Source organism: Drosophila santomea, chromosome X (genome assembly GCF_016746245.2).
Source record: "Drosophila santomea strain STO CAGO 1482 chromosome X, Prin_Dsan_1.1, whole genome shotgun sequence".
Taxonomy (NCBI): Eukaryota; Metazoa; Arthropoda; class Insecta; order Diptera; family Drosophilidae; genus Drosophila; species Drosophila santomea.
In genome coordinates, this window is record NC_053021.2 from 8,626,126 (window position 1) to 8,648,740 (window position 22,615).

Here is a 22,615-nt window from a genome sequence, read left to right on the forward strand (position 1 = left end):
AGCCACTGTTTTTTTTGCCGTCGATTGTTTTTGTTGACTTGGCCGCACAAACGGGGCCACACAGCAAATCCAAACATTTTGTCCACTTTACGGACAGATAACTGTTTTCTTAAACAGCATTCGTCGTACGCTTTTAGCTTGATAAATTATGTATACGTATCATCAATTAATCGTTTTAAAATTAAATAAAGCATATATTTGGATTTTTTGTGTTTTTTCAATAAACTTTGGTTTGAACTAAACGTTCGGATACTATTATTTACGTTATAATAATTCGAATTTTCTAAGCCATATATCACAATAACTGTAAGTACATATCTATCTGCATAAAAGTTTCATAAGAAGTCTAACAAGAAAACAATCCAATTTTGAAGCATGATAACTTATCGTTCATTCTTCAACTAAATCGATAAAAAAAAAGTTCGAAAAATCTTTAGAAAACCCAAACCTAATATTATTACGAAAATCCAATAAAATGAATCGATGTTTTTCAGTTTAATCAAAGGCCACAAATCAGCCAAATATTGAGAATTTCGAGATGGAAGCAGAAACAGAAGCAGAAGCGAAGACATCGACATCATTGCGTTCTTCTGGCTCTTTTGCTCCGCCCTGTGTTTACCTTTGGATACCCTTGGCTATCGATAATAAAGACGCCTCGAATCTGCAATCTCGAATCTTCAATCCCCAATACCCAATCCCCAACTCTCGTTCTCGCGCTGGCTAAGTTATTAACTAGTCGTTAATGAAAATCATCAATTTTCGAAGGGGGCGCGTAATTACGACGAGCGGATGGTCATGCCGACGACGATGGCTTCATTATAGCTTTACCCCCCCCCCCCCCCCCAATCTTCCCCCCTGCTTCTTATATACATCGATATTCCCCACCGCCTACTCCAATATTTTCTGCATTTTGCCTGCACCTTTCTGATAAGCGTTTCACTTTCGGTTCCCTTCCACGCGCTTTTGTTTGTTTGTTTGTTTTTATTTGGAGGCGCGTATAATTAGCTTGGATGGGGCATGTGTGGTCGGGTGGGCGTAAGAGCGTAAGAGCGTAGGGGCGTGGCAGCGGTCGAAACCGTATCGTATCGTATATACCTTAATTATTCGACTTCTCACAAGGGGCCCTGGAATATGGGCTTAAACACAATGCTCACACCTAATCGTTGGCAGGCAGGAAAGGTTTATTGTAAATATTGCCTGAAATCGCCTTTAAATTGAATGCATAAATCATAACAGCCTGTTTTCCTAATTAAGTATTTTGTAAAGAATAAAAAGAAACAGCTGGAAAATAAATATTCATATTTAACAAATGTAACCCAGTGATTAGAAGTACTTACGTTTGAACCTCTGGCTTAGCAACTGCAACACCTACGACCTTAAGCATGCGATGAAAGACAGCTGGCCGGCTCATTTCCGCTTCCTTTGTTGATGCGGATCCACTTCCACATCCGCAGCCACATCCGCATCCGCATCCAGCCAAAACTACTTCTGGTCGAAGGCTTATAGGCGCCTTGGCCTGGAGGAGACTCAAAGAGAGGAGGATGGAAGATGGGGCATACAAGCTGGATGAGAACTTTTGCTTTATTACCTAGGCAGTAGGCGTGGCTGCGACAACCACAAAGCCCACGACCACGACAAGACGAGGCTGTGTATGTGGGTACACTGAGAGAATTTTTTGGCAAAATATACGCTAACTTAAGTCGGTTGTAAACTACTATTTAACCATGCATTCCGTCTCAGTATGGTAGTACATTGGAAAGGTTGTGAAGTTGGGCAGTCATGTTGCTAAATAGATCATTATACTAGCAAATTTTCTCAGTGCACCACTGCGTTTTTGTCCCGCACTGTTTGTTTGTATGGGTGGGCGGCCAGACAGTGCTAAACTTTGGCTTAATATTGGCAAGTGCGTAATGAAAATTGCATTGTCGTTTTCGCAGAGTTTTCAGAGAGTGGGCGTTTCGGGGGGTTTTGGGGCTTTTCGGTTTGATAGATGGGAAGTGGGGGTTGAGGGGCAGTGGGATGAAGCTGTGTAGTTCAGGACCGTCCGGCCTTTTGTCAATTGTGCTTTCGAATGGGGCGCAAAGTCCAAACGGCTTTTCGTTGGTCCGTTTGTTTGTTTGTTTGCCAGGCCGAGCGACCGACTGGCCGGCGGCAAGATTTTTAGATTATGACGGCTCTGCAATCCTCACCAGCTGGACAATATCCAGATCCGCTCGTCCCCAGGTCATGCACCGCGCGAAAAACCCAGAGAACCTAGTTTAAAGTATATACAAAAGACAGAGTATTAGTTATTATGTTGGGATGAGCCAAAGTTATAAAAATTGATGGCATAATTAAATAAAAGGGTGCATTTTAAGATGATGTTCTCTATGAACACCTGCAGAGTTGACTTTTATATTTATCTTTTACTTTGCACTTCAGCTCTTGTTCGATAAAATCACGCAACTTTTTCTGCCAGTGTCCATTGTTTGCCGTAGTCCTATTTATTTGTGTTAGGACACTCTTGCGCTTTATTGGTGACATCGATGAATGTGAACTCCTTTGCCGATTCCACTCACTCATCGAGGATTCTGTAGATTCACACGCCTGCAACCCCTTCACCCCCGCCCCCATTCCACGCCACAGGATTCCCAATTTTTGGGGCTTTGTGGTCACTTTTTGTGCCCAGTGTTTATCTTTGGGGTTTTTGTTTGTCTTTTACAAAGTGTTTGGCTCTGTAGTTGGTCTTTGATTTTATTGCTCGACCTGCAAACATGCAAAAAATACGACACACAATACAATACAACAGAAAAAGATAAGTACAAATTTAGAATCAGGTATAAGGGTGATGGGGGATGGGGGAGGGGGCGTGGCCATGGGGAGAAGGGAGCAGGGAGCGGGCGGTGCAACTAAAACGCACAGATAGCTGACTAGATTCCTATCAGCGTCAATAAATAAAGTTTTTAAATGGGACAAGAAAATAAATATGTGTCTCCTTGTTGTCACAGACAACCCAGGGGCCAGAACAGTGGGGCTCAGGATGCAGGACGGGATGACAGTGGGCCGAAACAGTTGATTTATAGCAAAAAAAAATGCTCTTTAGATTTAACATAAAATCATTAATAACAATGAATGTGCACAGCATTCCACATTTTTTCTTGCACACCTTTCCTCACTTTACTGTTGCATTTTTTAAATCCCACATTGATTTGGCGTTTTTCAATATGCTATAATTAAATGGCGAACTTGCTTATAAAGTGCCCAACTTCATTATTGATCTTTGATCACTCTTGGGGCCATCCCACTGTTATTCGCCACGAAAAGTAGCGTTTACACAGCCCCGCATTCCCTGTCTCCATTAGCTGATGTCTTTCCGTTTGGCTCATATTGAAAAAGTTTTTTTCGAGTATCTATGGCTGTGTCTCTTCGCCTCCCCGGCCTTTCGGAAAAATCTACCCCCCTTTCCCGGCGGTCTCTTGGTCTGGCGCTTTTTTCTTGCCTTTCCCAGTGTGTCTGGGTTGTCTGTTGGCTGTCTGCTTGTTTGCCCGCTTTGTCTTTTGTCTAGTGCAATATGCGTCGTGTCTTGGCACCGCCCCCAATTTCCCCCACTTTTCCGGCGAACCGCCACTCCCCCTCCCCTCACCCCACCGAAAAATATGTGGTTGGAAAATGCAGTCCACCAATAAGTGTGCCTAATTTAACCTAAATAGGAGTCCACAGTTACCTGGAATCATTACTCAGTGATTGCAATGATAGATATAACACTGGCCAGCAAAATATTACTTTGAACAATATTTAATATAATATTTTATATAACTATTGAAACATTAGCAGCTTCTAAGTTTATATTAACCAAAAGTGAAAATAATTTGTTTATATAAAGTTTTTTTTATTTGCATTCTAGTAAATAAATGCTTTTAAAAATATTTCACTGATTTTCGCAACCAAATAACTGCACGAGTCTAACTAGATCAAAGTTTAATTTTTATGTTAATAGCATTTGGAAGTGGAAGCCTACATAAAAGGGCCCTTTGCCTCCACCAATTTGCCATCTGTAGTTGCCTATTTTCGATCTCTAAGTGCCACCTCCACCTACATGCACCTACTTACATTGATTTTATAATTAGCTTTGGCCACAGTGGATGGCAGGAAGTGGGAGGAGGAAGTGGGCGGAGGAGGAAGTGGTGGTGGTGGTGGTGGTGCAGGAAGGAAGCATCGGAAGCTGGCAAAGAATTGAATGTCGAAGTCAACTCGTGGCCATTAAAACCAGCCAATTACCTTCAAGACTCATTAAGTGCTACAAGCGATGGGTGGATGGTTGGCTGGTTTGGATGGCTTGGATGGCATGGATGGCTTGGATGGCTTGGATGGCTTGGGGATGGCTTGGGGATGGCTTGGGAGACGTGGATGGTTGGAACTGCCAAAAGGGCTAAAACCGGGGCGTCCGGGGCTGTTAGCTGACCGTTACAATCGAATTAGGCGCCGCTCGCAACGCTAAATGCAATTAAAACTACAAGATGTTGATTACATTAGAAGTGCAGGACAAACAGGAGCAGGAACAGGAGCAGCAGCAGCAGCAGGATCTGCAGGAGCACGGAGCATGGAGCAGAGGAGCGTGCTCTGGCCAGGACATTTCAAGCGTTTCACCACGACATTGCAGCCATGTCTGCTGTTGCTGCCATGCCATGGAAAGTTGCGAGTGCACTGAAAATAATAAGGTGCATTAAATGATCTTTAAAATATGTGATGATATGATATGATATTTATGTTTTAGTAAATAACAATAACTATATAGTTACCAATGTTCATATCTCCGCTTCCTAATCAGTTTTTGCAACTTTTTCTTCGAGTGCAGAGGTATTGAGCCAAGTCGTGTTTGGACTCCTCTGAGTCTCCGGCTACCGGTTCATAATTTATCCCTTTTTGCTGTCGCTGCTCCTGGCCGTCGTGGTCCTTTTTTGCTGTCACGTTCCTGCCGAAAAATTGTTGCGGTTGACCAAAATTATTTTCTTTTTTTCTCTCGCTCGCTCGCCAGAAAAGAAAAAACAAAAAACGAAAAAAAAAAAAAAAAACGTTAACAAAAGTAAACAGCAAACTTTGTCAACGTCGTGGGGCCAAAACAGGAGGGCGGAGGTGGGCGTGGTAGGTCCAAACTAATGTGTCGGGCATCACTCATCACTCAAGCACACACACACACACACAGCCCCACAAGCAGACATGTGGAGAACGAGAGTGTGTGTGTGTGTGTGTGAGTGTGGGAGTGTGTCTGAGTGTGGGTTTGTGGCAGGGACATAAAGCTGAAATCCTCAACGCTAATTTGTGCATGATAAATTATTTATGTTAAGGCGAAAAGCGGCAGAAACAAGCGCCAACCGCACGCGGACCACAAAATCCGACTAAGCTCAAATTAAAATCTAAACTTTGCCTTCACAAGCGGAAAGGCTAACAAAAAAAAAATATATATATATAATAATATTCCTTCGTTAAAGCCAGCTCGAAATAAGTTGTCAACAGGCTAATCCCCTGAACTGCTCAGCCAACACGAATCATTCATTCACAAATCATTTCGCTCCCATTCAATATGAGTTCTTGATTTCAAAGTTTTTCCCACCGCTTTTCCGGCTTTGCTATTCGATTTTTTTTTCTTCATTTTCATTTTCATTTTTTTTTTTTTGCTCTTTGCGTTCTGTAAACCCACAGGAATGCAGCTGGGGGAACAAACTTCAGCTGGGTAATAGAATCAAAGGGAATCAATGGGGAATCACAGTAAATTCGAGTCGTTGCTTGGATAAACAGATTATACAAGCTAAACCGGTGGAGAATATCTGAATGATAGGATGGTGGCATCGAATAAGAATGGAAATCGGAAAGGTAAATTGAACCGAGTGACAATCGATTCTCGAACTTAGCAATTAACTGAGGGTTCGAATAAAGAAATAAAAAGAAAGGGAAATTAACACTGTGTTTATGTTTAAGTTTTTACTGCACTAAAGTGTACATATTGTCAGTAATAATTGAGGATACCTCTTATTTCATTGTGTTTTACCTATTTGCTTTTAAGTTAGGCTGTTATTGGCCGACCTAAACTTCGAACTTATATCTTACCAAATTGCATCTCTCCGCAAATTCAAAGCGCGAACATCCGCTTTCATTGCATTAACGGGCAATGCAACTCCTTAGCAAAATATGGCTCCATCTGAAGGGCAAGCTGTCAGCTAATTGATTTAAGATTACCTCTTCGCTCAGCCGCACCTGTTATTCGGCGTCCTTCGTCCTTCGTCCTTGGCAGCTTCCCATCTCTAATTGCATGTCCATTTACCACCGGAGACATAATCCTTGAGCTTAATCAGCTGCTCCTTCTGCTGATGCACTTAAAGTCATTTGCCTTGCCCTCCGAAAGCACTGAGCAAAATTTTATGCCAAAACTAAGTATATTTTCATAGTAAGGGTTCCCTTTTTCTTCATAACTTGGCTAAAAATGGTCAGAAAGTGAAAAGAATTACATATTTTTACTCCTAACCACCAATACTAAGTAACTATATTACTTTTTGACCGACATTGTTAAAATAATTTTTGGCCAAATTTTCGCATTTTTTGTAAGGGGTAACATCATCAAAATTTCCAAAAAATTTGAAAAAAATAGAATTTTTTTTTTGAAAACACAGTTTGATTGGAAATTTAATTACGAATTCAACGAGGTATGACATTCCATATTCGGACCAATATTTCGAGTTTTCTGATCAAAATACTGATATTTTAGTCGCAAAAAACAGAAAAACGATTTTAGGCATTTTGCAATAACTCACAAATCATCATCGAAAATTGCAAAAAATGTGAAAAAAATTGTATTTTTTTCTGAAAACACAGTTCGATTGGAAATTTAATTACGAGCTCAACGAGGTGTGACATTCCATATTCGGACCAATATTTCGAATGTTCTGATCAACATACTTAAAGTTTATGCCACATTTTTGATGTGCATAAAGATACAGTTTTTCTCTGAGTGTGCTCATCCCGTTGCCCTTTGTCACGTTCTCTTTGTGAGCTGCCATTTTCCACTGTCTGTTGGCCATTTCATTGCTTTGGCAAACACTTGCCGCCAGCTGCCGCCTTCATTTGAATGGGAACTGGCTCAGAAAGGAGCTGGCATGCGGATGCGGCATGCGGATTGGGATAGGAATCGGAAATCGGGGTGAAGTGTTGGCCAAGTCGGGAGCTCATCAAATAACGACCACCGACTACCGATGGCCACTTTTCGTCTGCCTCTGTTGGCTTTTGGCTAGCTATTTTCCCTGCCAAGGTGTCCGGCATTGTTTCAATTAGTGCAGAAGCTGCAGTGGCTAGAGGAGCCAGGTGAGCCGGGGGATCCAGAGGAGCACCTGCATCCCAGTTCCAGGTCCAGTGCCCAGTCGGCCACTCATTAGCAGCGCTTGCATTTTGCGGTCTGCGGCTGATGTCGGAACTTTACCACTCAGCTTTTGCCACTCGCCAAAAACCCTGCAAATCCGAAAAAGGACCTCCAGCCTCACGCTTCGTCACCCATTTGCAGGCACTTGGTGAATCGGTTAGTTGAACCGACTGGTCGAATGGGATTCGAAAGGGGGCATTCAAACGAAATTTAAATCTTTGGAATTTCCCAATTACTTATATTCTTTATTTTCAACTAGAGAAATATGTGGACTTGTTTATTCTTAGGCCACAAATTGCCTTGATTTTTGTTCAACACTTCATTGTGCCGTGTCCTACAAGTCCTTTGCACTGACCATTGAATTTATAATTGTTGGCCGCTTTTTCGTAGCATACTTTTGTGCAGCTACCATTTAAATTACTAAACAGGACTGCCAGGACTGGCAGGACACCCAGTGCTCTCTATCCAGTTGCTGGCGGGAAAAATGGTGTATCTACCTTTGCCATTTCTTGTCTGGTCGCATGCTTTGTGCATTTATAATCATTTTTCATAAATGTCTGACCACTGGCCATGGAAAATGTCCTGGGTAAAAGGGAGTTGGCAGAAAGGGAAAGAAGGAGCATTCACGTTAACTGTGACAGCTCTCAAAGGATTAGACGTGTTTCACATTTTAAATTGTACCGAGCGCACTGAAGTCCCCACTTGCTCCATGATGTTGATGATGATTCAGATGGTGTTTTCTGGATGTTGATGTTGATGACGTCGGCCAGATGTCCTTTGTCTCTAAACTGTCTAGGCGCCGATTGCTCAATTCGTTGGGAACCAAAAGCACACACCTTTAACCTTTGGCAGCTGTTTTATGTACACCTGGGTGAAAGCTGTTTAATAGAGGTTAATTAACAATGAGCAATGCCCAATTACGTACCTTGATTGTAAAGTATTAGAGATCCTTTGAATAGCGTTTACTTGAACGATCATACAAATCATTGTATTTGCTTTAGATTATTCTGTAATTGTTTAAAAAAAAAAGGTTATCATCCTGTGTTGAATTCGTGCTACCATCTGATGGCTTTCCACCATTTTTGTAATGTCTATATATTTTTTTACATTTCGACTTTTGCGCTGCGGCGAAACTAAGCCGCTTACCCTTCCCCCAGCCACGCCCCCAAATGGGAGTGCGCCCATAAGCCTGCAAATGCCAATTCTGCGTGTTGGGTAAACTCTCCTTTGGGCCGCTTTTCCCCCACAACACTGGTTTGGGTAATTGACGTTGATGGAGATTATGCAAACCCTATGCCATTCTCCTCTGCATTCGATCCGTTTGCACGGCTTTCTTGGCTGGCAGCCCAAAAGAAGTTAATTTAAATTATAATAACTAACAGAAAACGAATAGCCCTTGATTTTCAATGTTTTTGATCAAAAGATTAAGCTCTTGAATGCTACACAGTATATAGAAAGTATTACCATTAAAAGTGTAATTAATCTGCTATTTGGTTGTGGCTTAAACACTTTTAATAATCACAAAGCACTTTGATTTGCCCGATTGATTTTCCATCGGAGGGACCTTATACTGCAAAATAAAGCACTTTATCGCTCCACAATTAAAAGGCATTTACAATGAGCCCTGACGCCCCACACGAATCACTCCTCTGTCTTCGAGGGGCGCGTCTAATGAAGCGGCAACAAATGGTATGCTGATGTACACTGCACAAAAAGCAATGGAATTGAAATAAAATACAAAATGTATTACTTGCCCGTAGCTTGCATTACAATAACTAATAACTGAAGTATGTAAAGTGCATATAAATTCCCTGCAAATTTTTCGACATCTTTGTAAATAATTAGGTTCATTCGCAGTGCAGCGATTTTAACTTCGATGGCTGCCGCATCATCATAAAGTAATAAGTCTTCGGTTTGGACAGAAAGTCCGATAAAATGGAAAAGGGAAAGCGGAAGAATGCGGCGGGGTATACAAAAAACTTGAGCCAAAAAGCTATTAAAAGCCGAAAAGGCAACTCCCGACCAAAACCGCTTAACGACTTCATTAAGCGATGGCCAATCCTTGGTGGCAAAAATCGGCAAAGGAGGCAGAAGCGTTCGCTGAAGGTGAAACAAATTGAAGTTTTAAGCAAAACGAAGATGAACTCCGCTTGGCGAGTTGGCAACTGCCGAGCAGACCAGTCAATCACTCAATCAGGCAGCCAGTCAGTCAGTCAGTCAGTCAGTCAGTCATTCAGTCAGTCGGTGGAGTTGCGGACCAGAAGGAGCCGCCATCTCAAGACGTGGCACTTCCGTTTCCGCTTCAAGTCCGTTGCACAAAGAACAGTGGAAGAAGAAGAAGCAGAAGTAGACGCAGAAGAAGAAGAAGCAGAAGCGGAAACGTCGGAAAAAGCGGTGAAAAGCGGTGAGAAGCGGGGAAGAGGAAAAGAAAAATGAACATTGCGCCAAACTGACAACACTCCCATTACCCTTTCTCTCCACTTTATTTCTTTTTTTTGGTTTGCCTTCTTTAAAGTGCTTTTCCTCTTTGATTTCGCTTTCCCAGTGTCTTTCAGATTGGTCAAAATGCACCACCCACCACCCACCACCCACCACCCAACGCCCAACGCCCACTGCTACCAGCAATTGCATCTTTTTGTTTGCCATTTCCGAACGGGGCGCGAAAAGTGGTTTCTATTTATTTATTTATATTCCCATTGTGCCAAGCTGCAAGTAGCTGCGAAAAGCAGCAGAGCACACTTTTCCTTATTCACAGCGAGACTGTTCGATTATTCGATGGGGCGTGGCTTGGGAAAACCGATTCGCCGACTTAGCCAGCAGATTACCAAAGTTATCACGGCCACTAAAGGCCAAGGAAATTGGGAATCTGGGAATGTTCCAGTGGATAAAACGCGGACTTTAATTCAATTAAGTTTGGCGCTTTTTGAGAAACTTGATTACTATCAGAATCAGCACGTAAGGTTTTTAGGTTCACTAAATTCACTTTGTTTATATATATCTATTTTTAAGTATTTCCAGTTTCATTTCTTTCACTTTCTAGCAATATATGGGATAAGAAACTTGATTACTATATATTTCTTATCAGAGTTGAAGTTGAATAATGAATTCATAAACTTTTTTCCTTCTAGTTTCACCATGCTATACTCAAATGTGTATGCCCATCGCAGGTCGAAATGAAAATCTATAAATCTTGGGCTTTTCAGCCCTTGGCATTGAAATACTTTCGACTGTGGAAGTGAAAAGCCCTTGTGGTGTGCAATCTATCAATCATGCGGACGTTTATCAGTCAGGCTGGCTGTCTATCTGTAAATGACATCATAATTCCCGCACTCAATTGGCAATTTCCCGACCTGTTCCTTTCGCTTTTCCCGAATTTCCTTTGCCATTTTCCAAATGCACTTAAGATGGGGAAAAACTTTCGACTGAAGACATTATGCATTTGTCAATTTGTTAAGCGCATAAGTTTCAGTTTCTTTCCCATTGTTTCCCTCGTGCTTGTGCATTTTGCATTTTGCATTTTGCATTTTCCACACGAAAAGAGAGACAGCAAGCAAGAGAGGCGGGCAGAAAGAGATGGCAAAAGTTTATAATCTTTCACGGAGCTGAGAACTAATTGCAATGTAAATAAATTACAGGCGACACTTGCAGCGCCAGCAAAGTACTTTCAGAGAAACCCCCTTCCTGGCAGCTTAGCAATATTTCACTCAATATTCAAAAGCAGGCGGAGAATGCATTGCCTTCTACATCTATGTCACCGCCCCAAAGCTGCCACGCCCACAGCCCACAGCCCGCCGCCCCTTGTCGAAAAACGCATTCAACTCGACTTAACTAACTATTAAGCACTACTTGAAGTTTTACACAGGATATATGCATGTACTCGCCCTCGTTGTCCTAGCATCCTGCCAGAATGACTTTCGCCAGCAAACGGGCGGGAGAAAGTGAGGTGGGTGGGGGGCGGAGAAAGTGGCGAAAGTGGGGGGAAGTGTGCGTAGAAGGCGCTGGCCAATAGGGTATCACACCATCGCAACTATTTATGTATGTAGAAGATCGCAGTTGCGAGTTTTTGAAATGATCTATTTGAAACTATACAGTCTGATGAATTTCACAGCTTACTTTGGATTTGTATTTAATAATTAAATAAAATTCGATTGTTTCATAAATATTAAATTAACAACCCGTTTTCTTCGCAGTAAGAGTGTGCAGTAGTCGCACTGCAAATTATCCTCAACTAATTCCTGTTTTTAGTTGTCGTTTGCTCGTTTGTCGGCATCGTTTGCAGCTTGTCCTTGCCGTCGTGTCATTACGACTTTGTGTGCGTGTCCCCAATGAGCGAATGAGAGTGCATGTGTGCGAGTGTGTGTGAGTGTGTGTGAGTGTGTGTGAGTGGCAGTATGTGCGTGGGTTGTCCTTGTCGATTTACAAGAGTTGCAATTAGTGCGCTCTGCAGCCAAATCCCTTGTAGCTTTGGAAACACTTTTTGGGCGGTCCTGTCTCGCTGTCTTGCTGCCTCGATCTCACCTCCCCCGCCCCGCCCCGCCGATCGCCCTCTCTCGACCCCATTAACTCTTTGCACCGCTCCCTGCCCCCACCTACCACCCCTCTACCCCTTGGCCAAGCCATTGTTTGCGGCATGCCTTTTGTGCGGCCCAAATGTGTCGGAAAGTGTCTTGGCCTCTGGACGTACACGCAGAGAAAATCCATTGCAACAAACACCTTTATTAGGTATATTTCACTCGACTCGAATTAGTTAGAGCTTGGCTTGTTTTTCTCACTGTATTGTTTGGCACGTGAGTGTGTGTGTGTGTGTGTGTGTGTGTGTTTGGGGTGTGATCCTGGCCGGTATATCCTGTAGTGTCCTGTCCTGCTGGTCTTCGGTGTGTGTAACTCATGCCTATCAACTGCATCCGGCTGGCACATTCGTTTGGCAACAGCTCTCGGCTTTTATGGCTTTTAAATAGTTGCAGCCAGAAGTTTCGGCAACTCAGCTGCAAACCCTCCACCCACTTCCCCCTCCCCTCTTTAAGCCCTTCAGCTGGCCACTTTTGGCAAATTTATGACTGTATTAAAGAGTTTCACCCCTTTTCGAGTTTTTCGCTCACATAATTTTTGCATAGTTTTCGTCGCCCAAGCTGTCGACCACTTGAAACTTAACCCCATCCCTCATCCCCTCGAGACTCACAGCCCATAGTTCAAGTTGTGCCGAAAGATCTTTTTGAGAGCTGGTGTAAATTTGGCAAAAGCAAAAGAAAAATTTGGCACTTTCAAAAAAATCCTGCTCGCTTTTCAGCCCACTATAATACTGCTTAGTATTTGTTATAAATAAAATAAAACATTACCACCACTCCTAGCTACTTTAAGATACATTAAATGGTATTTTTGTTTATATCAATATTTATTAATTATTTAAAGTAAAAATGCAAGCAAGTCAAGCAACGCCGTTAGGTATGCAACATATTTTTTACAAGGACATGCTGTTGCTGCAAATGGCTTAAATCTTTTTTATGCTGCTGCCATTTAAATGTTATTTTAATCTTTATTATCCAGCTGGTTATGGTTCTGGCCATGTGGCCCAGTGCTTTTTGTGTGTCCAGCTTCCAGTGCGTGTTGGTCATGTGGGCGATTTCCTGTTGCCGGAAATGTCCGAGGATGTGGCCAAAGGAGCCGGCAGTCGGCAGTCGGGATCCCATCTCGTGATTGCCGCAATGATACTTAAGGCTCAAAGGACCTGCATTCCGTAACTTCATTTGCCCACTCGAAGAGCGCTGATAATGCACGCATACGAGTATTAAGTTGCCGCCTCACTTTCACCAACGGCGAGCAACGTTGCTGTGTTTTTAGTGTTTAACATTAAGGACACGCTATCCACACACACACACACCCTTCAGCCAGCCCACATCCTTCAGCTGGCATTGTTGCTGCTGCTGTGAAAGCTTAGTCAACTTCAAGTCGAGAGTTAGTTTATGGCCAGCAGCTCATCGTTGTCGTCATCCTGTTGTTGTTTCCACTGCTGCGGTGTGTTGCCGTTGTCGTCTCAAGTTCTTATGTGAAGTGCACTCTTTATGTTAATAGTTGACACTAATTAGATATGTTTGCACAACACGCGCGCGTGTGTGTGTGTGTGTGAGTGTTTGTTAGTCGAGCCTGGCTGGCACACGTATACATATACCTATTAACACACTCGCACCAGCAAAGTCTTCAAAGCAAAACAAAAGACTTTGTTAGTGTCCTCTTTATGTGTTGTGTGTGAGTGAGTGTGTGTGTGAGTGAGTGAGTGAGTGAGTGAGTGAGTGTGTGAGTGAGTGAGTGAGTGTGGGTGGCTGTGTGTCCTCTCTGCTGTACAGGTGTCGCTGGCTAAGTGCGATGGATGGCGTTAAATGGAGCGACAGACAGTAATTAGGCACAACTGCATCACCGGTAACAACAAGCTGCGTAGATTAGTTTGTTTTATGTGCTTTTAAAAGTGCTGCATAAATAAATCAAGGAAGGTGAACCATTAGCTTTAAATTTATATGAATGGGTTGAAACTAATCCGTTATTATAAACTCTTTAGGAGTTGGGTGGGTTATCCATTTGTTTTTAGATAGGTTTCCTTTACAAATGCGATTCACTTGGTTATATCTAAACAAACATTGGGAAAATGTTCCATATATTTCATAGCTTATTGCAGTGCTTTGCATATGTGCACTACCATAAGGCACATAGTAAGTGCACCATTAGTTGGACCTTTGAGTGCCACAGTTGACTGTGCTGTGTTTTGCAGCCTTCTTTTTACTGCAGCTGCTGTGGCTTTGCCCTCCGCCGAGCTCTCTCGTTGCTCCACTTAATCCGGCGCAGTGCTAAGCACGGGGCGCAACTATTACTTAATCATGACAGCCTGTTTAATTAATGTACCACGAGTTCACGCCACAAGTGGGTGTGTGTTTCAGCCCTTGCCCCCCTTTCCCACCTCTTTCCTTTGAGAACATACGTAAGCTGCATGATCTGTTACTTTCGCAGTGTGGCAAGGATATAAAGACATGGCAGTTTCGCAGCTTAAAACCATCAAAGATGAACGCTCGTTCTAAATGTCAATCAAATGGCAAGTTATCAGCGACTAATATAGATGTGAGTCGAAAGTGTTGCCAAATACACCAGTCAATGAATGAATGTGGGCGATGATGTGGGCCATGAGAAGGGTTAGGGGTTTTATGACAGCTCCAGCTGCGAGGAGCCCCGAAAATAGTTGATCCCAAGCGGAGCGGAGGTGGGAGCATCTGGTCGTTTAGCAGCCCACCAATCATGCATCCGCTTTTGTTGCTCCTAATGAAATTTTAATTTGCTGCGGATATGCGCAGTCAGAGTGTTTGCGAACTTCGCATCGACAGACGCCGCTGCGTCAGCACGGGAATAGCCATACATAGTAGTGCTACATAATGCCTGAATATGGCACAAGTTGAAGGGGTTCCAGGGGGGGCATTCAGCGCACTCATACATACACACACACACACACACACACACACACGAACTCTACGGCACAACACACAATTACTTAGACTTATGTATGATTTATGTCTATGGTTCTCTTTGGCGCTATTGCCTTTTGCATACACTACGAAAAAAGTAGATTGTTTATTGATTGAATGCATCTTTGAGTGCTTGAATGCACGTGATCATTGAAGCTTCCGCGCGCAATGTAATTCACTGCCAGAAAGCATTTTCAGCAAAGCAGAAACGCTAGAAAGCTAAACTAGCTTTAAAAAGGTGATTGCTGATATCTGAATGATATATATCAAGGTATTAATACTATATATGATGCGATTAATTCATTAAATGTATCATACAGAAAATAGAGTAAATATGTTTAAAAAGGTAAATTTCATATTGACTCACCCCCCACTTTCTCGCAGTGCAACCCGGGTAATACGTGTGCGTTGACTCACATTCGTGTTCCTGTTTCTGATTCTGTTGCTGCTTCTGTTGCTGTTGCTGCTACTTGGTCTGCCACTGGAAATCTCGCTGCGTCGGCATCAAAATCAGCATCCACACAAAGTCGCATCACAATGGGATGTTGGATGTTGTATGTTTGGGGTGGGGTGGGGTGGAGAGGGGAATTTAGGGGGAGGCAGAGAATGGGGGAGAAAGGGGGGCTTGTCGGTGTTTAGCCTAATTTGTTGCGCTTCCATGGAGCCATTCTCTATGGGACACTGGGTCCATTCGGAGTGTGTGCCCCACTCGCCTTCGTATGGGTTATTTCCAAAATGGGGAGGGGGTTGGCAGTGTGGTGGGAGCATAAGGTGGATATGGAGAGGCTCCTTTGCTCTTTGGCAACGTCACTTTTTTTAAGAACGCAGCAGCAGCGGCTTTGATGTGTGATTCGGTGTTGATTGATGGGATATGCAAAGTTTGATTGAAAACCGATGGTGTTGATGGGTTGTGAAAGCGTGCAGTGGAGTGCCGGCAGTAGTGTCTCTGTAAATCATCGAGAAAATTGAGTTTCAAAAGTACAAACTTCGATTAGTTCCTTCGCAGTGGCTCTTAAATGGATTTAGGGGCTTTAAAGCCTGATGCTGCTGCTACTCCGGCTCCCATCGAGGATTACGACTCACTTAGATGACTTGACAATGATTTTGATTTTATTGGATTTGTTGGTCCTCTTTTTTTTATTATATTTGTTCCTCGTGACACGTTGGCTTGCCGTTGTTGCCGTGTAATCCAATTCGCAATTCGGTTTGTCTTGGCTCTGGCTTCATGAATTTTTTATCGCGCCCGCCTGCCTAGAAAATTTCTGCAATGTAATGGCAAATGAAATACATAAACAATTTATAAACATGAATTATCACAAAAACGTAAAAATGATAAGGAGAAAATGCCATCACTCAGCTGCCGTCTGTCTGGCTTTGGGGTAGCGATTTGTATAAAGTGTTTGCTGGGGGAGGCAAATGTTGCTGCTCGTTCTGTTTTTTATTTTTTTTTTCCTTCCTTTCTTTTTTACATAGATATTTGTTTTTTTTTGTTGTTTTTTTGCTTTGTCTTCTGCGGAGGGCGTGTGCGTTACAAGACAATAATTGTGGCTCGCAGCGGGGGAGAAGGAAAAGTGGGTGTGGGGCTATCCGAGTCCTAGAGCGTCTCGAGTGTCGCGAATAAATGTGATTACATTGCCTGCAGAGCCAGTAGCATCGGTACCAGTATCATCCTGCTTCTGGCCGTGATTTGTCATCCACCCACTCATCTGCGATATATTGTTCCCGGGCCATAAATAAGCATCTGGAGCTCAAGAAGTAGGCGAGACCAGCAGCAGATTTATTTAAACGCTTAGGTATACGAGTCAGCTCGGCAATATTTGTATCTTCAAGTCGCGTCTCTTGTTCTCCGTGGCAAATGGAATTAGTCGTCCCATTGGATTTTATTTTAACACATCTTTATAAAAATATAATACCAGCGATACGGTATAGATTATCCTTAAATTGCACTAATCATATGTTTGTATTCCCCATTTGGATATGTTAAGCTCTTCGAATGTCTTAACCCATTAGATACTCGTAGACATTTTCAGGGCGATGTATTTGTGCAATTTTTCGTTGCCAACTTCATTGCGAGTTCATTATGCCCCTCTGCAGTTGCAAATTGCCTTTCGGGCATCTGAACCCTCTGGCTGAAATATAACGATTCATAATTCGACGCCACCATAAAATCTGTAATGTAAAAATTGTCTATTATCTTATGTTCTCCCTTCTGCTCATCGCTTTTTTATTGTTCTATTCTGTTTTGTTGTTTTTCCCACTCTTTTTTTTTTGGTTTTTTTTTGAGGTGTCAGTGTGGGGGCTGGTGTTTAATAGAACAAATATTGAAACAACTCCACGGGGGTTGTTCTGGGGGGTTGGTTTCACCCCCAAGCCCAAGTACGTATGACATCCAAACCTGAGTCCTCCTGGCTGCCCCATTTCATAGGCCATTGACCAGAGTTGGTCACTCGCTGGTGGTCGGTGGTCGGTGGTCGGTGGCTGGTGGCCGGCAGCTGATTAATTGGTTTTCATTCCAATAGCCTGGACAGCCTGGATGGCTCCAGCTCGGCCTGAACTTCTGGATGGCTCTCTGGCCCACTGGTTTTCAGGTATCTGGTTCGGATTCGGGTTCGGGTTCAGAAGCTCAGAGCTTCAGTTCAGAGGTAGTGGGCCGCAATCCGTGTCCATGTGCTGGCCACGTCCTGTTCGGTTGCTCACTTGCATGCGTTTTTAATGCGTTTATTAATTACATTCTGGAGCTCCGGAAATCGCACGGCAGCAGCAGTGGCGGCAAAAAAAAAATTGTTTTGCAAGAGGTTCAACAATGTGTAAGTAATTGTATGTCCAGCAAAAGGGGGGAAAAGGGCAGAGCTTGGCTCAGAAACATTTCAAGATGTCCATCTCTGTCGCTCGGACACTGGCAGAAAATGTTGTCAATTCCAAAAGGAGTTTGCTTGGATCACATGCATTTTGAGGTCATGTGTTATAGGTTTTAATACATAGAATAGGGTAATGTGCATGCCCTGAATATTCAAAGTTAAATGAACAATTTAAATGTATAGGTATATAAAAATAATATACCATTTTCTTCGTCGTGTACCTGGCCGTGTGCTTTCACCGTTCTTTGCGCCAATTAATTTGTTAAATAAAAGCATTTATCCATCGTCCTGCCGAGTGTGCGTGTGTGTAAGTTCGTTAATTATCCTTGGGCATGGACATTCATGTTAGGCATCAGCGGACACCGGGCAACGTAATTGCATGACGCCATACGCACCAATACGAGTATATTGTGCGATCCTCGAAAGTGGATGGCTCATCCTTTATTGGCCCATATTTCAGGGCCGTTAGTCCTGCACATTTTCTTATTAATCGATTGGCCATTGGACAATTGCTTGTCCTTCTGCCGCTACTGCGAATATTCTGTTTCGATGGGGGATAGCAGGTTTTTTTAATTGAATTCCAGTCCGAATCCGCCGCTTGCTTTTTTTTTCATAAATCAATTTTAATTGTTGGTAATTATTGGGAAAACTTTTTTGCCGCTGCCTGCCAACATTAATTGCGCTGAAATTATTATCATAATCGCTTTATTTCATTATTTAATACATTGTTAATGAGCGACTGGTGTGTGAGGAGCACTCCTGTGATGCGTTTAAGGTTGAAATACTTAATTAAAGCATTTTTATAAATCAGTGATTCGCCTCACGAACTAAGGCCTATTGTTTAGGGAAGTACATAGTTCTAAGGGTATTAAGATACAAGTATTAAGAGTAAAGGTGCATATAAACTTAATATGAAAGAGACTGGGGGACAAACTACAAATGAAAATTGATTTTCCTTCTCGAGGGTAAGGATAGTAAACGTGCCCCAAGTCATTTGTTATTCCGTATCATATTTCAGACTGGTTTATCCTCATATTTGCGGCGGAGTGGCACTTTGTTACTCCAATTCAGTTCATTCAGGCATTTATGGTTCACCCGAACACCCGAAGATCACACGCATCCCAGAGGCGACGTGAGTAAGTCACCCCACTTGTAGTTTGCCCACTTAAGGACCCTCGTAAAGGACAGAAAAGGGTACGAGAACCATTTCCGGTATATATGTATGTTTGTACATATTTCTAGCTGGCTGAAACCCCACGCAATTCACATTTCATATTTTGCGGCAATTTTCTATTACATTTGTCCGTTTCCTTGGCCCTCGTTTGGGCTCTCGGTTTGCTGCTCCTTGGGTTTCTTCGGTTTGCACTCGTTGGGGCCATTTTATTGTTTTTTCGCTTCTACTCATAACAGAACTGGAGTACAAATGGCCAAGTTTATGGCTTGACCATTTCAATTTCATGCAGCTTGACCACATTTACAGCATCCTTCTTTGCCAGTGGTCACCCAGCTCCCCAGCTCCTCAACTATGTTACTTGAGGTCTCCACCTTTCACATCTGCCTGTGCGAAGAAAACGTTCTGCACTACAGTGTAAAATAAGTTAACTTATACTATACAAACAAGAAGTATGCTGTCTTGTGCAGCTGACAACCTAATCCAACGATCCATATCACATTTTATATATTTTGGAAAAATAATCGAAATTTTAAGATTTTGAGCTATGAGCCATTTAATTATTTAATTTAATTATTCAATTTAAACAACACGAAATAGAAATTTCTTTTTAATATACTCACCCCTTTCCTCAAGCCCTTTCCACGTCAGAGCTGAGAGCTGGTTGTAGCTCCTGGGAAATAGCTCGCTCAGACACTTCCTCCAGTAGGTCGAAATCACATTATTGGTATCCTCTGCTGCCACATTAAATCACTGCACCACTCACTCACATTTAGTATTTTTTTTTTGAAAAACATCGAAAAAGTGGTTTGCTTATGTAGGACTTTTGAGAAGCGCAGAGGAGGGCACCTATATTTTGGTATTATTTAGTATTATTTAGTATTAAGTATTTAGTATTATTTAGTATTTAAAACTTAGTAGTATTTAGTATTTTTTAGTATTTAAAACTTAGTAGTATTTAGTATTTTTTAGTATTTTGTACTTAGTAGTATTTAGTATTTAGTATTATTTATTATTTCCTTTTAATGTAACGTAATTCTCGTAGCTATCTTACTTATAATTTTATTATTTCACTTTAAATGCCAGCTAGAACAATAGAAATGGAATAGTGTTAATTAAGTATTAATATTAATTAATAATATATTAGATTGTTTTTTGTTAAGACATTCGAAACATCAAAACGCGCATCAGGCAACAGGGTGGCAAAATGGGTATCTGATAGTCTCTCTAAGTTTTTCTGTGCACCTCTCCTGCAGCATCGCCGTAATCACCTCCTGCGTTCTCAGTTTCCACAAGAAACTTGAACACTTGGTTCCCTGGGCCCCAGGAGTTGTTCAAACTGTAAGTATCATTGACCTTTTATGGCTGCCCTTTTTGGCCTGGAGAAGGGGAAGGGTAAGGGTAAGGGTAAGGGGATGGGGTTGGGGATGGAGAGGATGGGGATGGGGATGGGTTCAATAGGCGCAACAGTTGCAAGTAATGCGGCGGCAGTCCAAAAAATTACCTTCAAATATAAACAAAACGGGGCTGTGCGTGTGCGTGTCCGTGTGTGTGAGTGAAAATTAGAGGAGTGGGTTACGATGGGGGTTTTTCTGGGAGAGTGAGGGGGTGGGGTTTCCAGAGCATGCCAAGCTACGTGTGAAAATAATGAGCAGGCATGCCAAACACAAAGGCTGCGGGGTGGAAGTACAAACAAAAAATCGGGGAAAGAAGCAAGGTTTTTCATTGAAAAGTGCAACCGAAATCCCTGGAAAGTTGTTTTCGAAACTCTTTCGCCTGAGCGAGTGTGTGTGTGTGTGTGCGTATGGCTGTGTGTGTGAGTATGATCCATCATTCAGTGGCTAAACAAACAAAGCTGAAAAGAAGCAGAGCAGAAGCAGCACTGAGAAAAACTGAATGGTTGTAGATTTACACATAATATCTAATTAAATTTAAGATGCCTAACTTCTGCCCTTGTAAGCCAAAAAAAACGCTAAGAAGCGTGTAACATGGCATAGAAAGAATCTTTGTAAGAATACCAAACTTCTCTCAGTGCAGCAAAGCTGAGGCATCAACGTTAATTTGTAGACGACCGCGTTGGAAATAAAAATTAATATATGCCGCAACACGTTTCAACTTCCCAAGCAGCGCTGTACTGGCTATAGCCAGCATTCAAAAAAAGAAGAAAAAAATTAAGTGAAAAGGTGGGGTAACTTTTTGTTGATTTTGAGCCAAAGCAAAGCGTAGTTGGAAATAGTTTCCATTGAAAAATCGCAGAGAGCGTAACGTGCATGAATCCCATCTGTGTTTAATTGCGGCTTGAAGTACAAAAAAAAAAAGAAGAAAATGGGTGCGTTGCAGGGATAATGAGTATCCGCTGGCACAGCCTTATCGGCACTTTGACGTCCAGCGGAAAACATGCCCCAATCGCATTGTCTCGAAACTTTTGGGCGCCCACGCCCCATTGCCCACTAATTAAGTGAAAAGCGGAAAAGGCGGAAACCGCTTCACCGGATGCCTCATCGAGGTTAATTTGATTTGTATTCCTGCCACTTGCCGGCCAAGCTGCAGACTGCATTAAGCGCAGGACTCGATGCCGAAGCCAGCTCCATCTACCCCCTCCCACCCCTCGTCTTATCCTGTTTTGAGACAGGACAAAGCTGTAAACAATGCGCAAACAACTGCTCAAGGAGTGCCGCCCGGAATGAGCTGTAAAAATTGCAGAGCAGAAAAAGGATATTTAGACGCGGCTTACCGAAAGCTCAGCCAAGGAAAACAGGATAACAGCCAGCAGACTGGTGGGAAGGGGGGTGGGGGTTGGCAGAGGGGCAAATTCGCAGGGACAGCGTCTTCGTTTTCAGGAGACAACGGCTGTCAGGACTTGCAGCAGACAATGTGTAAACTATGCAGGCTCCGTACATAAATACACTTATGCATGCACTCAAACTCAACTGCGGACTGACTTCATCTTCGCACAGGTCTGACATCTGAGAAAATGGGGATAGACCGCTTTTAAAGCGAGTTCCTTTGCCTTATAAACAAGAACAAGAACTGATAAAAACCTCTAAATAAAAACCTATTTTATCGTATTTGGTTATAAATGGGTATAAATCAACAAAATAAGGGACTCGGTTGATTTTAAGACAACGCGAGTATGGTAAACCTCTGCCGCAACGCGAGTTCATTTCGTGTAACTCGGAGCCGGAGTCTCTGGCTTGGATTTTGTACTTCTGCCGGAGTTGTGTACTCTCCGGAGTTTCGGAAATCCTGCGGCACCTGCAACGCAGTTCAGGAATGCGCCAGCACTGCGAGGATCTCGGATGAGACTGCCAAGTCGGTTGTATATGGGTATCCTCCTTGCCAGTCCGAATGTCTTGGGCAATGAATTGCACTTCCCTTTCTCCTGCCGCATTCGTAATGAAGTCTCCATTGGACCCCGAAAATGGTATATATATGTATATATATGTAGTTATATATTTGTAGCTGGAGAATCTGGCCTAACCCGGTGTTTTTGTTTGTTTGCCAACTGTCTGTCTGCCTGTTCGCTCTGACTCTGACTGGGCTCAGGGGCAATAAAATAAGCAGCCAAATGAAATGGCTGCAGACATTGCCATCTTGGAGGATGTTGCAGATGCCACCTGCAAAAAGGCTCGTTTCCGCTGAGAAAAAGCAAAAAAGAAAAGCAAAATAGAGAAAAGTGCAGAAGATATATGAAGCC

At 42.7% G+C, this 22,615-nt stretch overlaps 1 long non-coding RNA gene across 1 annotated transcript; it reads right to left on the reverse strand.

The window, feature by feature from the left end:
- Positions 1 to 7,764: 7,764 nt before the first annotated feature.
- LOC120456132 lies at positions 7,765 to 15,885 on the reverse strand. Its single transcript, XR_005616815.2, has 3 exons — positions 15,257 to 15,885; positions 8,313 to 8,394; positions 7,765 to 8,254 (listed from the first exon to the last, which is right to left on the reverse strand). It is a non-coding gene; the product is annotated as an uncharacterized LOC120456132 (long non-coding RNA).
- Positions 15,886 to 22,615: the final 6,730 nt, after the last annotated feature.